Source organism: Microtus oregoni, unplaced genomic scaffold (genome assembly GCF_018167655.1).
Source record: "Microtus oregoni isolate MIOR12 unplaced genomic scaffold, Mior012 000048F_ref0000485, whole genome shotgun sequence".
Lineage (NCBI taxonomy): Eukaryota > Metazoa > Chordata > Mammalia > Rodentia > Cricetidae > Microtus > Microtus oregoni.
The window spans coordinates 10,867,378-10,885,225 of record NW_024543222.1 but is presented as its reverse complement, the minus strand read 5'-3'; the positions used below and the strand labels follow the sequence as shown (position 1 = coordinate 10,885,225).

At 43.0% G+C, this 17,848-nt stretch overlaps 1 pseudogene; it reads right to left on the bottom strand.

Moving 5' to 3' along the window:
- Nucleotides 1–461: 461 nt before the first annotated feature.
- LOC121436023 overlaps nt 462–17,848 on the bottom strand; it is a 51,140-nt pseudogene continuing 33,753 nt past the window's right edge.

The following is a 17,848-nucleotide window of genomic DNA, read 5'->3' as shown; positions in this document are numbered from 1 at the left end:
AAGTTGACATCGGGTTTCTTCTTAGATATTGAGGCAGGATCTCTTCCCTGAACCCAGAGTTCGGCATTCATTTAGTGTAGTTAGCCAGTTTGCCCCGGCGATGCCCCTGTTTCTGCTTCCTGAAAATGAAGATTACAGCTGGCCTGCCATGCATGATGCCCAGTACTTGCTGGGATCTGAACAGTTCCTCATACTCATGTAGCAAGCTCCTTATCCTCTGAACTGTCTCCTCAAATTCTACTCTGAAGCGCATCTGCCACCCAGGCCCAACCAATGTGCTTCTTTCATAGCCCGGTCACTGCTGAGTAGTGATGGCAATACCAATGGGCTGACCACTGTTGCAGGGACGTGGACACGTCTACTTTTCAAAACCCTGTCATGAGCTGAGTGCAGTAATAAACCCATCTTCCAACTGGATCTCAGATAAGTTAAGACATGCCCCAGCAGCAAGTGGTGCGGGTCTAAGCAGAGATGGGCAAAGACTTCTTGAGGAACACAGAGCTGCAAACGGGGTACCGACTGTCGTGAGCAGAAAACCTGAGGTACACAGAGCCGCAAACGGGGTACCGACTGTCGTGGGCAGGAAGCCTGAGGTACACAGAGCCGCAAACGGGGTACCAACTGTCGTGAACAGGAAACCTGAGGTACACAGAGCTGCAAATGCCGGGGGAGGTATTGGCTGCCGTGAGCAGGGTAGATCACCCAGGCAGATGTGCAACATATGAGCAATACTATCCTTAGGTGAGGTACCAGGGTGGGTAGTAGGGCATATTATCATCCATTTAACCCACCTCAGAGTTTCAAGCTTGTGGGATTCTGTTTCCAAATTCATGACCAATTCTAAGTGTATTTAATCCTCATTACCCCAACCCCCCCCCAAAAAAAAAGCAGGCAGGCGTTATATAACCCAAACTGTCCTTGAATTCCTTAAGTAGGTGAGGAAGACCTTGGATTCCTGAGCCATCTGTTGCCACCTTTTGAGTGCTGGGATTACAGGTGAATGTCATCACACAGGGCTTTACCTTCTTTTTTGAATGGATTCAGTAAATGAGGGCTTCTCAACTGGAGGCAATTTGTCTCCCCCAACCCTACACCAAGCCAGGGAATTGTTATCAAGATCTAGTGGTGGTTTTGCAACCACTGCAGAAGTAAAGGTGGAATCCCTGGTCCCAGGAGATGATGCCCTCATGGATTTAAGGCTCTTTCTTATAGAAGAAAGGCGCCAGGTGGTGGAGATCTAGGCTCCTGCTAAATCATAACTATCCAATACATCTTCCCCTCCAACACAGGACTATCTGACCACCGAGTCATTGATGCCAGGGTTGAGGAGTTCTAATGGTGATCCTCCATGCCCCGGGATGCTCAACCTGAAAATACTGGTCTCAACTGCACTTCCCCCAATCAGGCTGGTGTCACTTTTCTGCGGCGGGGGGCATGCTTTGTTCTTAAGGGTTCATCCAGAGATTTAGATCTCCTTCCTGCCTATACACTGTCACGGGCAGCTGCATGCCTTTGGCAACGCCACCCCGCTTGGTTCTGGTTTGTTAAGACAGGGAATGAGATTTTACAGTTATCGCCCTTGAAAGCCCCATAAATGGCATCTGCCAGCATTAGTGGGCTGGGCTTTGCTGGTCAGTGAACTCAACATCATTGGTTGAAGAATACACACGCCCTCTATGGTGCGGGCATCCAGTTGCTGAGCAGGCCAGACATCTGGCAGACTGCAGAGACTTTGAAAGACTCAACCAGTCAAACGGGCATGATGTGGTTCCTGGGAACAACTTAGTTTGTGCTAGCTGGTTCTGGAGGAGGGCTGCCACCTGCTCTGGGGCCCCAGATGTCACAACACTCAAAGGACCTGGGGCAAAATGAGAATATGAAGGACTGGAGAGATGCCTTAGTGGTTAAGAGTACTGGCTGCTCTTGCAGAGAACCTGGGTTTTATTCACATCACCCATATGGCTATAATTCCAATTCTAGGAGATCTGATGTTCTCTTCTGAGTTACTTGGGCACCAGGCATTCATGTGATAGGCACCAGGGACCCATGTGGTACACAGATAAAACATTGACACATGTAAAATGATAATAGTCATGATAGATGATACAGCAGGGCTCCATGCTCAAAGGTTATTGATGTCCAGATGACTGGAGAAAGGCAAATAAAAACTTCTTTTTAGTTCCACCTCACCCCAGTCAGAATGCCTGACATCAAGGAAACCAATGGCCACAAAGGCTGGAGGGGACGTGGGAGAAGAGCCTGCACTCACTGCTAGTGGAGTGTAAACTCGCACAGCCACCACGGAGTCAGTATGGGGGTTCCCCTGTAAGAGCCAAGAGTGAGATGGCCATGCTATAAACCAGAAGGACTAAGTCCATACTTTATAGAGATGTATGCACATCTCTGTGTGTTCTAGGAAGTGTAAGTGGCCTAGATATCCATCAGCGGTTGGATGGATTTTTTAAAAAAGAAGTATATATACATAATGGAATTTTATTCAGTTGTGAGGAAAACCAAAATCATGACATATGAAGGAAAATGGCTGCAGCTAGCGATTATTATATTAAGTAAAATAACCTGGTCCCAGAAATGGCCCAGACACAGAAAGACAAACACCGCACTTATCTTCTCTTACATGCAGGTCCTAGATCTTCATTTTTGTGTGTGTGTTCGGGATGGCCGTAGGTCTGGAGACTAGAAAGGGAATCATGAGAAGGAGGAAAAGGAGAAAAAGGAGGGTGATGGAATACATACCTGTGGCTTGAAAACAGGAAGGAGGCTGGGGGTGGTGGTGAAGGTGGGGGAGAAAGGCAATCGGCAGAGGGTGGACAGGGAGATGGAAGAGGGAGATGGGGGATCAGCAACAAGAAAGTGAATGTGAGAATACCACAACGAAGCCTGCTACCCTGTGTGCTGCTTTTAAAAAAGAGAGCTCACTGCTATGGTGCCACCCTGGCAGTCAGTCACGTCAGGGCGGAGCTGAATGTCTCCTTCCCAGCCACTGGCTGTCAGAAACTCTCTGAAGTGCACGATGAACTCAGGCTTCATGCTTTCTCTGAAAAACGCATGGCCCCAGAAGGAGCTGATGTTCTGGGTGAAGAGTGAAGAGCCGTGTGGTCTGAATCAGTGGCAGTGCCAAACAAGGCTTGCCCATGAAGCACGTTATCTTGACCCACGGCAGAGTGCGCCTGCTGTTGAGGAAGGGGCAGCATTCTTGTTACAGCCCAAGGGAAGCAGAAGTCTGTTAAAGGATGCACTGTGGATGCCAACCTAAACGTTCTCAACTTGGTAAAAAGGAGAGAAGGATATTCCTGGGCCGGCAGATACTCCTGCACCTTGGCAGTTGGGGCCGCAAAGAGCTAACAGAATCTGAAAGCTTTTCAGTCTTCGTAAGGAAGATGATGTCCACCAATACACAATCAGAAAGACCTTAAATGAATACGGTGAGAAACCCAGGACCAAAGCGCCCAAGAGTCAGTGTCTTGTTACTCCACATGTCCTGCAACACACATGATGATGAAATGTACTAGACAACAACACACTAAAGAAAATGAGGAGGTTGCAGAATATACTAAACTTCTGGCAGAGAGAATGAAGAAAGCCAAAGAAAAATTGCCAAGAAACATAGACTGCCCTAGCCGAGAGATTCTACTTCTGAGTCCAGCCAAAAATAAGTCTTTAAGAGCAACAAATAAATGATCAGACCTTGAAAAAAAGGGCACTTATTTATTTTTCTGTAATTTAAAGATTAAGTTTCCTTTCTCTTTATTTTGACTGAGTTTTCTATAATGTCCCAAACTATTTCTGTAGTGTTATCAACTGACCGATTGTTTTAGAAGTGGCACAAAAAGCTGACAGAATGGAATACAAATGTCTATTGCCACCAGAAGAAATGACCGTGAGATGAAATTACACTGGCTTTTGGAACCAGAGCCAAGCAAAAAAGCATGCCACTTTGGAAGTGAGAACAGAACAAATGAAATAGCATTTGTAAGTGGCATTACCGTTCTCAGAACGGTGACTCAGAAGCGATTAAGACGTTTCGCAACGTTAGGGGCAATGCTGGGGAGATGGCTCAGTCGTAAAAAGCCCATGCAAGTGTGTTTGAGTTCAAATCTCTAGTACCCATGTAAAGAGCCAGTGTGACCGTGCATGTGCCTGAAACCCAAACACTGGAAAGAACAGAGACAGGAGGATTGCTGGGATTTGCTGGCCACCAGCCTGGCTCCAGAGCTGGTGAAAGACTTGTCTCAAAGAAAGAGGGTAGAGAGCAGTGGGGAATGGTGCTTTGCCCCTTCTGTGACCTCCAAGGGGTGTGTGCGTGCGTGTGAACCTGCAATGTGCATACACTCTACACACACACTCATGAAGCTGCCCTTGCTTTCATAGCATTTTGTGGCCCAGGACCATATGTCCAGGGTTTACTACTAATATCTCAAGACAACACACACATAAAGACACACACACAGAGGTCGGGGGGGAGCATTCCTGTAGTTTAGACTGGCCTTAAACTCCATATGACCTCAAACTTCCAACCCTCCGATCTCTACCTCTCAAATGTGGGGGTTACAGCCATGCATGGACATGCCCAGTTTTACGTGCTGCTGGGAACTGAACTCAGTGTTTCATGTCTGCTAGGCAAGTAACTCTATCAGCTGATCTACACCCCTAGCATCTCAGTGTGATTATTGTGGAGTTGCTTTTCCATTATCAATGCTATCCTGGTTTGGGGAAAGTTGCTTCATAATTGTCCAGTAACCTTTCTAGGTATCTATTCTGCCATAATGTCACACAAAGACTGACTACTTATGTACTTCCTTTATTTGGGGAAATAAAATGGCAATAGTTTTTCTTATTAACTATTTCAGGTTGAGTTCAGATCCTAATCTCAACCCTTGATCTCTGTACCAGGTCTGCTGTGGGGCTAAGTGGGCCTTGGAGGACGTACATTATCTTCTCAAGGGCATCTGAAGGTCACCGAGTTGCAGGTTCAGGAGATTCATGATGGAATGGTTAAGTTTCTACCTGAGGATCCGTGGCCACTGTTTTTTATTTTTCCTTCTGGAGTCAGAACATTCTGTGGGTGTAAGACCTCTCACTTTAAAACCGGAGTGTCAAGTGGGTATGGTCACACACCCTCAAATTCCAGTATTCAGGAGGTAAGAACAGAAAGACTACTGCTGAGTCAAGGACAGCCTGGTCTACATAGTGAGTTTCAGGCCAGTTGGGGTTACACAGAGAGACTCAGCTTAAAAACAAAACCAAAAAACAGGCATAAAAAAATAAAGTCCACAAGCTAAGATGAAAGAGTCTTCAAATTTAGTAAATCCAGTCTCCCAAACTATGCAGGATTCATGAATATTTTTGAGTTAATAACTTATGTGATTTATTGCAATCCTTTGTGGGGTTAGACTATCCTTGAATACTAAAGGATTTCATTATGACTAAGGGGTAAAGTCAATAGACTCATAGCAAGAAAGATTCTTATAAATATCCACCCGAGGAGATGAAGCACTACTCTACTGACTAAAAGCAATGCACAGTTCCTGCCCAAATGCAGGAGGGACCCAGAGCAGGGACCACAGGACCTCTTGCATCTGTCTTCTGCCTTGCCTTGGGGCAGCCAAGTTTTCCTTTGGACACACTGCATCATCCGTTTCCATGATGCCTGTGCACTGTAGTGTGCCACCCCTAAGCGGTTCTCTCAGAATGAGAACCTCTGCCCTTCGCTGACTCCATCTCAGGTACCCCATTGCCTAGAAAAAATATGGAGGCTCTACTGGGACCTGGCTTCCTGCAGTGGAAGGAAGACTCTAATGACATCAAACTGCTCATCATCTTCATCACCTCTCTGTCACAGCCGATGGGCTGCTCCAAGGTTCTGGGGGTGTCATTTTGTCCACTCTGCCTTCCTCGGTCTTGCAGCTGTCTGCCATGGTAGATGACACATAGAACAACGCAGCCGCCATGTTCACTGATTGTTTCTGCCACTGAGCCTCTTCCCCTTCATGGTTAAGTTACTGCCGCATTGAGCATTTAGCTCCTGCTGGAGGCTAAGGGCCAGAACGGCAGTGATGACTTCATGGACACTGAGAGTCAGTGTTTTACCTTGGGCTTCTATCCTGGCTCCACCCTCTGCTGGCTGTGCAGCCTAGGACGGACCACCCCCCTTCATCTCCAATGTGACAGTGACAGCAATGGCCCGCAGCCTTTTATGCAATCTCAGTGGACAGAACCTTTAATCAATGCCAGGTCCTATTCATATCGCTAGCCAAATGCTTGCCGGACGGCAATGATCCTCATCAGTTTCTCCATCTAGGAAGACAATTTTATCCCTACCTGACCCACTCCATAAAATGCTCTCCTATGGGCTGACATTGGCCTCTTCATCCTTCCCTGGTATGAGTCTGTATTGGGTGTAGAGGGACATGGACAGCAACATTGACTGTGGCCCCAGGTTGGAGGTTCAGATGCAGGGCACCACGCTGCTGGCACACTGCCTGTCGCTTGGCTTTTCTGGTATACTGCGATTCCATGCATTCGTTTCCTTTTACAAAAAGATTTATTTATTTATTATTTATGTCTGTGCATCTGTATGTGTGTATGTGTACATGTGTGTGCATCAGGAGAGCCCAGAAGAGGGTGTTCGATTTCCAGAAGCTGGACTCACAGGCTGTTGGGAGCCACTTAGGATGGGTGCTGGGAATTGAAATCATCGAACACTCTTCACCCCTGAGCAATCTCTCCCTCCCGGCATCGATTTTCTTAATGAAAAATTCCATCGACTGAAAGTAAGTCCCTTTACTTAGTCAGAATTATTGAATTAGGATCCATTTAGGAAGGTTTTACTTCCACAGGCTTTTTGTGACTCAATCCAGGCTACCAAATGCTGTCAAGGAGAAATTCTGCAGATCTGCCTCTGTGAACGGATCAGCATCCTTTTCTATAATGTCATCACAGGGACTGTAGACAGATCCAGGAAAAATGTTTGAAAAGTCTGTTCCCTGGAGTAGATTAAATATTCCTCTTTGTTCTTATTTTATTATATTCGTTGGCTTAGCTCATTTTTTTTCTTCCTGAACAAGGTATTTCAACTCAGTCTCTCTTGACCTCACCATGAATTCTAGACCAGATTTGAAGCCCACACAGCTTGGCTGCTACGAGCCCATGGAGCCTTTGAGACTCACAGCTCAGTGCCGCCAACACACTCATCAACCTTGAACGTTTCCTGCTAAGGGAACTCAGAACCTCCCAGGCATGTCCAGCCCTTAGCCTTGTCGGTCACAAATGGCCAAGGATAGCTGTGGATGTAGCCCAACACAGGGTCACAAACTAAAACCATTCATGGTAGATATCTCCTTAAAAACAACTCCATGGAGTGCTTCTCAGACATGATTTTGTAGACCCAGACCCGTCGCCTCACTTCAGGCAAATGACACTCACTCTGTCCTCCCCATTCTTGAGAAAGTCCAGCTTGTCTCTCTGACCTCTCTTGATATCTTGGTCACACAGACACACTTCCCTAACCTTTGTCCACTTCCTTCTTTTCTTCTAGTCTCCCAGAGTCCTCTGCCTCCCTCAGAACCCTAGGCCAGTCTTGCCCACCTGGTGGGAGGCCTCAAACATCACACAAACACAGCCAAACCTTTTAGTCTTTTAAAATAACAGCGGTCTGAACTAAGCCCCGGCGCATCGCTCCATCCTGATGCCTGTATCTCTCTCCATCACTTTCTTGCCAAACTTCATAAAAGAGTTGTCTTCAGCCACAGAGGCCATGTCATCACCTCCCCTTCATCTGTCCAGCAATCGTTTGCTGGCTGCTGGTCGCACCGGCTCGCTGACATGCTTGCCAACCAGGCCAAGGACATCTCTGTTGTGAAATCCAGTCAATACTGCTCAGCCCTTATCTCTCCAGGTTTCCTTACAGGCTCTGATAATTAGTTTCCTCCAAAAAGCTTTCCTTCTCTCTCTCCTCAGACATCCTCTCCCCTGCTTTCTTCACACCTCTTTCTTTCTTTCTTTCTTTCTTTCTTTCTTTAAGATTTCTGTCTCCTCCCTGCCACCGCCTCCCATTTCCCTCCCCCTCCCCCAATCAACTCCCCCTCTCTTATCACCCCGAAGAGCAGTCAGGGTTCCCTGCCCTGTGGGGAGTCCAAGGACCTCCCACCTCCTTCTAAGTCTAGTAAGGCGAACATCCATTTGGACCTTGGGGTTTCAGTCCGGTGCTCCTATGTGGGTCTCTGTCTCCTTTCATCGCCTGATGAAGGTTAATATCCAGGAGGATGACGCTATGTTTTTCTTTGGGTTCACCCTCTTATTTAGCTTCCCTAGGATCACGAATTATAGGCTCAATGTCCTTTATTAATGGCTAGAAGCCAATTATGAGTGAGCACATCCCATGTTCCTCTTTTTGGGTCTGGCTTACCTCACTCAGGATAGTGTTTTCTATTTCCGTCCATCTGCATGCAAAATTCAAGAAGTCATTGTTTTTTACTGCTGAGTAGTACTCTAATATGTATATATTCCATACTTTCTTCATCCATTCTTCCGTTGAAGGGCATCTAGGTTGTTTCCAGGTTCTGGCTATTACAAACAATGCTGCTATGAACATAGTTGAGCATATACTTTTGTTGTATGATAGGGCCTCTCTTGGGTATATTCCCAAGAGTGGTATTGCTGGGTCCAGGGGTAGGTTGATCCCGAATTTCCTGAGAAACTGCCATCAAACCACAGACACTAGTAGTAGGAGACTTCAACACACCTCTTTCTTGTTCTATGAACTGCTCCTTGAGAGATGTGTTCAGTCCTCCAGCTCCAATGGCTACCCACATTCACTTTCATGGGAAATGTGGGGTGATTCCTGGCTCACTTGCCAACCTGGGCTGCTCCCAAAGACTTGCTCTCTTAGAAGTTTCAGGCTACCGACATCTCTTGTTGTATTCCTGTGTCCCCTGAGTCTCAGCTCGAAATAGCTCAATATCCCATCCCAGGTCCTTTGTCCTTTTTTTTTTTTTTTTTTTTTTTTTTTTTTTTTAATGTCTGCCCAAGTCCCCTTCAAACTTGAGCATTTCTTTTCCTTGTCAATCCTTACTCTCTCTTGTCACCATAGACTCATGGATGACTTGAGCAGCATCCTAGCAATGCTGCCTTCAGACCGACTCACCCGCAGACATTGACTGTAGGGTAACCTGTGGACATTAAGACCAAGTCCACATACTTTGGAGCCCCATCACACTGCAAGGCAAGATGTGCAGATCTTCTCTCTGTACCCATTCAAGAGTTTCTGGACTCACAAGCTTTACCTGCTGGAGTCTTTTCCTTTGCCTGACTTCAAGAAAACTCTCCCCATACTCAGCTGGATCCATCCCTTCCTGGATGCCACTCTTTAGCTTCATGCCAGACTTGAATGTGTTGCTCTGGTGGCAGGGAACTCTTTCTTCTAGGTCAGGTCCTGGGATTGGCAAGTTTAGGGAGGCCCTGGCATCTAGGAAACAGGCCAGCCAATAAACACAAACTATCGATTGAATAAGTTCAATGGTAGGACGGTTTACAGTTGTAAACATTGGCGTAAGTCATACACAGTGTGAGATAACCCCAGTCTCAAATGGTTTCAAGTTATTCAATCTTGGGACAATCTTCTTGTGGGATTCTCATGGCCCAGCATTGTAACAATGAGGGCTGGCTTGTTGGGATTTCTGTCCCACCCAGTACCCCATAGCCAGCAAGCCCCAAAGAAAATCACACAAAGATCTCCATAAGTTATAAAACTGATTGACCCATTAGCTCAGGCTACTTATTAGCTCTTGTAACTTATATTAACCTATTATTCTTATCTATGTTAGCCACATGGCTTGGTACCTTTTCCAGTCGGGTAGATTATATCCTGCTTCTTTGGTGGTCTGGGCAGGACAGGGGGGGGGGGGGGAAGAGCTTCCTTCTTCCCAGAATACTCCTGTTCTCATCATCCTGCCTCTACTTCCTATCTGGTTGACATGCCTATACTTCCTGCCTGGCCAATCAGCATTTATTCAAAACATGATTGACAGAATACAGACAATTCTCCCACACCACAGCATGAGCGAAACAAATTTTTATTTTGCGTGTGTATTTTGTCTGAATAAGTATGTGCACTGCATGTGTTCCTGGTGCCTGAGGAGGTCAGAAGAAGACATCAGATTGTCTAGAACTGGAGTTGTGGATGACTGTAAGCCACTATGCAGGTGCTGGAAACCAAACCTGGGTCTTCTGCAAGAAGGTCAAGTGCTCTTAACTTCTGAGGCCATCTCTCCAATCCACAGGCACCCAATTTTTTGAATTTAATTTTATATACCTGTTCTTTGAGAGTTTCATACATTATATGATGCATTTATATATTTATTGGCTTTAAAATTATTTTAATTCAATATATTTTGACCATATTCTTTCTGCTCCCATAGCTTCCCTCAGATTCCCACTTCTCTACTCACCAACCTCATGTTCTCTCTCTCTCTCTCAAAAATAAAACAACAAACTCAAATCAAAAGAAACAAGAAACCAAAACAACTCCCCACCAAAACCAATCAAACACAAAACAAACAAAAAATACCAGGACAAACAACAACAAAAGAAAGCACACAAAACATGGAGTCTGGTTTGTGAGGGCCAACTATAACTGAGCATGGGGCCTGCCCTGGAGTGTAGTTTCTATACCTCATGTCACAGTATTGGAGAAAACCAGTTTTTCTCTTCTCCAGCAGGTATCACATGCGCATTGAAAATAGCTTTTTGGCCAGGGTGGGATTTTTGTGCCTATCCCCCCTTCTCGACGCTGGGTTTTGTCTGACTTGAATTCTTGCAGATTTTGTGCATGTTGTCACAACCCCTGTGAGTTCATGTTCCCCAATATGTCTGGAAGACACTGTTTCCTTGGTCACCCACCCACCACCTCTGGCTCTTACAGTCATTGCAACTCCTCTTCCACTCTGATCCTGATTCTTACGGGGAGGGGTTGATAAAGACAATGTCTTTATCTCTTTACATATTTTCCAGTTGAGGGTCTTTGTGTTCCCATATACTGCAAAAAAAAAAAAAAAAGCTTCTCTGGTAAAGGCTGAGTGAATCACTGATCTTTAGGTATAGGAAAATATTATTAGGAGTAATTTTATTGCTATGTTCCTTTGGCAGAATAATAGTAGGTTTTCCCCTAGGACTCACAAACTATCTAGTCTCAGGTTCTTGCCACATTTAGGAGTATCAGGTATGAGATACAACTCGTAGAGTGAGCCCTAAAAAATAAAAGGTGTGATTGGTTACTTCCATGTTACTTGTGCCACTATTGCACCAGTATATTTTGCATATTGGTTTCAGGGTCCCACCCTCTCCCCCATTTAATCCTCCTAGTTTCAACCTTATCTCTTTACAACACAGTGCTCTGCTTCCCTTTCATTGGAAGATCCCCTTCTTCATCCTGGTCCTTTACTAGCTACCTAACCTCTGTGGTTATTCTAAATGAAACACACATACATCTAAAGCTTCAAAGCTAACATTCACATTTAAGACTAAACATGTAATGTCTGTCTTTCAGGGTCACAGTTACCTCACTCAGAATGATTCTTTCTTGCTCCATCCATTTACTTTCAAATTTCACTTTTCATAATAGCTGAATAATGTTCTATTGTGTAAACATACCATATTTCCATTATCCATTCATCAGCTGGTGAACATCTAGGCTATTCCCAGTTTATGGCTGTTCAGACTAAAGCAACAATGAGCATGAATAAGCAAATATCTCCATGGTAGAAGGTAGAGTCCTTTGGTATATGCCTAAGACTGATATGGCTGGATCTTATGTTAGATTGGTTTTCAGCTTTTTGAGGAACCTCAATAGTGGATTTACAGTTCTGGCTTTTACCAGCAATAAATAAGTATCTCCCCCACTTCTGTATTCTTACCAGCATGTTCTGATGAGTTCAAATCTATTCCCTATGTTTTCTTCTATCAGATTTGGGGTATCTAGTCTTATTTTGGGGTCTTTGGTCCATTTGGAGTTAAGTGTGTGCAGGGTGATAGATATGGATCTGTTTACATTCTTCTCCATGCTCTATCCAATTTGACCACAACAATTGTTTAAGATTATGTCTTCTCCAGTATGTGTGTGTTTGCTTTGCTGTCAAAAGTCAAACATTTGTAGATGTGTAGAGTTGTGTTCAGCTCTCCAGTTCTAATTATTTGCTCAGCTTGTTTGTTTTAAGTCGATATCGTGTGATTTTTATTACTGTAGCTCTACAGTACACTTGAAATCAGGGATGGTGAGACCTCCAGAAATCCTTCTCTTATTTGTTTTAGCTAACCTTGTTTGTGTGTCTGTGTATTTCCATATGAAGCTGAAGATTGTTTTTTCCTCCAATTTCTATTTTTATCAGCATTTTATCAAAGTTTCCTAGTAGAGTCTTTAGGGCAGTTGTTCTCAACCTGTGGGATGTGACCTCTTTGGGGGTCACATATCAGATATCGTGCATATCAGAAATTCACATTACAACTTATAACAGTAGCAAACTTACAGTTAAGAAGTAGTAATGAAATAATTTTATGGCTAGGGATCACTACAACATGAGGCATTGCATTAAAGGGTCACAGCAGTAGGAAGGTTGAGAACCACTGCTTTATGGTCTTTTATGTATAAATCATATCATCTGCAAATAAAGATACTTTGGCTTTTTCCTTTCCTATTTGTGTCCCCTTGGTCTCCAATTGTCTTGTTTTTCTAGCTTAGACTTCAAGTACTATATTAAATAGATAAGGAGAGAGTGGACATCCTTTTCTTAGTCCTATTTTGTGGAAATGCTTTGAGTGTCTGTTTAGGGTGCTATTGGCTGTGGGCTTGTTGTAAATTGTCTTTATTGTGTTGAGGTATGTTCTCTGTATTCCTAATCTCTCCAGGACTTTAATCATGAAGGGATGTTGGACTTTTTCAAAGGCCTTTTCTGCATCTAATGAGATGATCATATGGTTTTTGTCTTTTATTATGTTTATGTAGTGAATTGCATTTATTGATTTATGTGTTTTGGATCATCTTTGCATCCCTGGGATGAAGCCAACTAGATCATGATGGAGAATATTATTTATGTGTTCTTTAATTTGGTTTGCAAATATTTTGTTGAGAATTTTTGCATGTATGTTCATAAAGGAGACTAGTCTATAATTTTCCTTTTCCGTTGAGTCTTTGTGTGGTTTTGGTATTGGGGTAATAGCAGTTTCATAAAAAGAATTTGGAGATGTTCCCTCAGTTTCTATTTTTTGGAATAGTTTGAGGAGTATTGGCATGAGTTATTCTTTGAAGAACTGATAGAATTCTATGCTGAATCCATCTGGCCCTGAAATTGTTTTTTGTTGGGAGACTTTAAATTACTGCTTCTATTAAATTGTGGATCTGTTTAAATTGTTTATTTTGTCTTGATTCTATTTTTGTAGGTCATAAATATCAAGAAATTCATTTGCTCCTTTTAAGTTCTCTAGTTTGTTACAACACATATTTTTAAAGTACGTCCTTATGATTCCCTGAATTTCCAAACACTATTGGACTGTCTCCCTTCATCTCCAATTTTACTAATTTGTATCCTCTCTCTCTTCTTTTGGTTACCTTGGATAAAAGTTTGCCAATATTGTTGATTTTCTCAAAGAACAACTCTTAGTTTTTATTTTCTATTTCATTGATTTCAGCTCCAGGTTTGGTTATTTCTTCCCACATACTCCTTTTGGGTGTTATTTCTTTCTTGTTTTTTCCTAGCACTTCTGAGCATAGTATGAAATGTCCAAAGGTCTTTCACGTATTTCTTTTTTTCTTTTAGGTTTTGAGACAGTGTCTTGATGTGGGAAGGTCATTTGTCTATCTGTTTTCTTTCATTGGCTAATTAATAAAAAAAACTGCTTGGCCTGATAGGTCAGAACATAGGTGGGTGGAGTAAACAGAACAGAATTCTGGGAAGAAGGGAAGTGAGAGCAGACTGCCATGGAGCCAGCCACCAGGTCAGACATGCTGAATCTTTCCTGGTAAGCCACCACCTTGTGGTGATACACAGATTATTAGAAATGGGTTAATCAAGATATGAGAGTTAGCCAAGAAGAGGCTAGATATAATGGGCCAAGCAGTGTTTAAAAGAATACAGTTTTCGTGTTATTATTTCTGGGGCTAAGCTAGCTGTGCAGTAACCAGGCAGGACGAAAAGCATGCCTGCTCGCCTCATCACTATAGTGTCTCACTATGTAGCTCTGGCTGTCATGGAACTCACTATGTAGACCAGCTGGCCTCAAACTCACAGAATTCTACCTTCCTTTGCCTTCTGAGTATGGGATGAAGGACATGCACCATCACACCTGGCATTCCAGGTTTTTGATGTTGGTGCTTGATAATATGAACTTGCCTCTTAGAATTGCCTTCATTATGCCTCATATGGAAATATGCCATGTTTTCATTTTCACTGAGCTCTAAAAAAATTTAATTTCCATTTTGTAGCTGTGTGTGTGTGTTTGTGTTGTTATGTGCATGTGAGTACCTGCCCACAAAGGTCAGTAGAGAGTGTCAGATCCTCTGTAGCTAGAGCTAGTGGGGGGGGGACTGTGAACCACAATATGGGTGCTGGGAATCAAGCACAGGTCCTCAGAAATAGCAGCCAGTGCTCCTAACCACTGGAAAATCTCTCCAGCCCTAATTTCCTTTTTAAAATTTATGCCTTGACCCAATTTACATTCATGAGTGAGTTGTTCAGCTTCTGTGAGTCTGTATACTTCCTATCTATTGTTGTTGATACCCAGCTTGATAGAAAAAGCAAAATGACAAAATAGAATGTAGACACTAACTCAATTCTATTGTATCTGTTAAAAGATGTGCTTTGTGGCTTTACGTGTGACCAGTGTTAGAGAACCGGCAGCTGCTGAGAAGAAAGCGAGGTCCCGAGTGTTTGGGTGGAAGGCTATGCGGGTGCCTGTCAGGTTCATCTATTTTATGACATTATTTAACTCCAATACTTCCGTTTAGTTTTTCTCTGGATGACCTGTCTGTTGGTGAGAATGGGGTATTAATGTCACTTGCTATTACTGTGTTAGGACCACTGTGTGAATTTAGCTGCATTAGTGTTTCTTTGATGAACTTAAGTGCACTTGCGTTTGGGGGCCATATATTTTCAGAATTATAATATTCTCTTGGTGAATTTTCCATTTAGTGATTATGGAGTGTCCTTCACTACCTCTTCTGACTAGTTTTGTCTTGAAGTCTATTTTGTCAGATCTTAGAATAGCTGTGCCTGCTTTCTCTTGTTTCCATTTTCTTGGAATAAGCCTTTCCATCCTTTTACCATAAGGTGATATCTGTCCTTGAGGGTGAGGTGTGTTTCTTGGATGCATCAGAAAGATGGACCCTGTTTTCTAATTCAGTCTTTTAGTTTGTGTCTTTTTACTGGGGAATTGAGATCATTAGTGTTGAGGGTTATTTTTGAACAGTATCATTAATTTCTGTTATTGTGTTTTCCCTCCCTTTTGATGAACTGTTCTGGAATTATTTTTTCTTTTTATCTTTTTGGGTATAGTTAACCTCTTCATTCTGAAGTTTTCCTTCTAGTACCCTTTGTAGAGTTGGATTGGTGAATAGAAATTGTCTAATTTTTTTTATCATGAAATGTTTTTCTTTTTCTGTCAACTGTGATTGATAGTTTTGCTGGATATAGTTATTTGGACTGGTGATATGGGATTCACCTCTGAATGCTGTGAATATATTTTATTTTCACTGGTTAATAAAGAAGTTACTTTGTCCTATGGCAGGCTAGAATATAACAAGGCTAGAAATCCAAGCAGAGATAGGGGAGGAAAGAAGGTGGAGTCAGGCCGACCTCATGTAGCTGCCAAAGGAGAAATATGCCAGAACCTTACCAGTAAAGCCACAGCCTCATGACAATACACAGATTAATAAAAATGGGTTAATTTAAGATATAAGAGCTATGTAGGAATAAGCCTCAGATATTGACCAAGCAATGTTGTAATTAATATAGTTTCTGTGTGATTATTTGGGTTTGGGTGGCCAGGAAATGAAGGTATAGACTCTGTTTACAGATTGGCATCTGTGTTCTTTTAGAACGTGTAGAACATCCATCCAGGTCCTTCTAGTTTTCAGTCTTCACTGAAAGTCTGTTGTTATTCTAATGGACCTGCCTTTATATGTGGCTTGGTCTTCTTTGTTACTTTTTAATATACTTTCTTTGTTCTATATATTTAGTGTTTTGATTATTCTGTGTGGTGTGGAGTTTCCTCGCCCTCTGGTCCTTTCTATTTGGTGTTCTGTAAATCTTGTGTGTCTTGATAGGCATCTCTTTCTTCAGTTTAGTGAAATTTTCTTCTATTATTTTGTTAAAAATGTTTTCTGTGCCTTTGGCCTTTGTTTCTTCTCCTTCCTCTATATCTATTATTCGTAAGTTTGGAATTTTCATAGTGTCCCATATTTCTTGGTGTTTTGTGCCTGGATTTTTTTTTTTTTAAGATTTAACATTTTTATTTGACTGGATTACCCAGTTTTTTTTTTTAAGACCTGAAATTCTCTATTCCATGTAGTAGTAATTTGAATGAGAATGACCCCCATGAGTTCATATGTTTGAATACTTGATTCCTAGTTGGTGAAACTGCTTGGGAAGGATTAGGAGGCATGGCCTTGTTGTAGGAGGTGTGTCTCTGGGGGTTTTGAAGTTTCAAAAGCCCATTCCACTTCCAGTTAGCTCTCTCTGGTTCCTGCTTGTAGACTGGAATGTAGTTCTCAGACACTGTTTCAGCACACTGTGTCTGCCTGTTTTCATCTTCCCGCTTCCACGATGGTCAACACATTGTGCCTGCCTGTTGCCATCCTCCTGCTTCCACCATGGCCACAGACTCTAACCCTCTGGAACTGTGAGCCCCAAGCTAAACGTTTACTTTTAGAAGTTGCTTTGGTCATGGAGATTTGTCATGGCAATAGAGAAGTAACTATGACACATGCCTTTTACCCTATTGTTGAGGCTTACCTCTGAGTTTGGTTGTTTGACTTCCTGAGTTATTATTTTGTTTTGGCTTTTCTTTAGTGATTCTATTTCTTTGTTAAATTCTACTTTTATATCTTGAAAAGATCTCACTATTTCAATCAGTCTTTTTTTGTGTTTTTGCATTCTTTATTGAAGCATTTATTCATATCCTTTTTACGTCCTTGAGCATATTAATAATTGATATTTCGAAGTTCTGTTTTGTGCCTCAGATGAACTGCTTTTCTCTGGGCTTGTTATAAGAAGGTTGCTGGCTTCTGGAGGATGTGCATTATCTTGTGTTTTTATGCTTGGATCTAGGCCTTTGGAACGATGACATTTGTGGTTTTGCTTGGTGTAGAGATCTGGTTTCGCCTTCATTGGGTGGGTATCTTCTTATTTGGTTACCATTGCCTCAGTTTGACAGATTATAAACCAGAAGAACAATGCTTTACTTTCAGTCTTGGGTCACTCTGGATTTTAGAGTTCAGGCTCTGACTAGCCTCAGATCTGAGGTTCTGGATGGAGCTCTGGGTTCAGACGCCAAGCAGTCCAAGATGGATGCCGTGGTTGGCTGACTGATGGGCTATCAGTCTGGCTCCATGAAGGGTGGTGGAGGCAGAACTAGAGGTTCCCTGGCTCTGGTCACAGTTGGCGACAAATCCGAAGGGGATTCAGATGGGCTGGAAGGAGAGGCTGAGGAAGGCAGACAGTGGCCCCTGGTAGAGAGCAGCTCTGCAGTTAGCAGTGAATCACAGATGGATGGAGATGGCCTAGGAAGAGTGAGTGGACCTGGGTAGTGAAGTATACAATATATTTTGATTATACCCACTCCA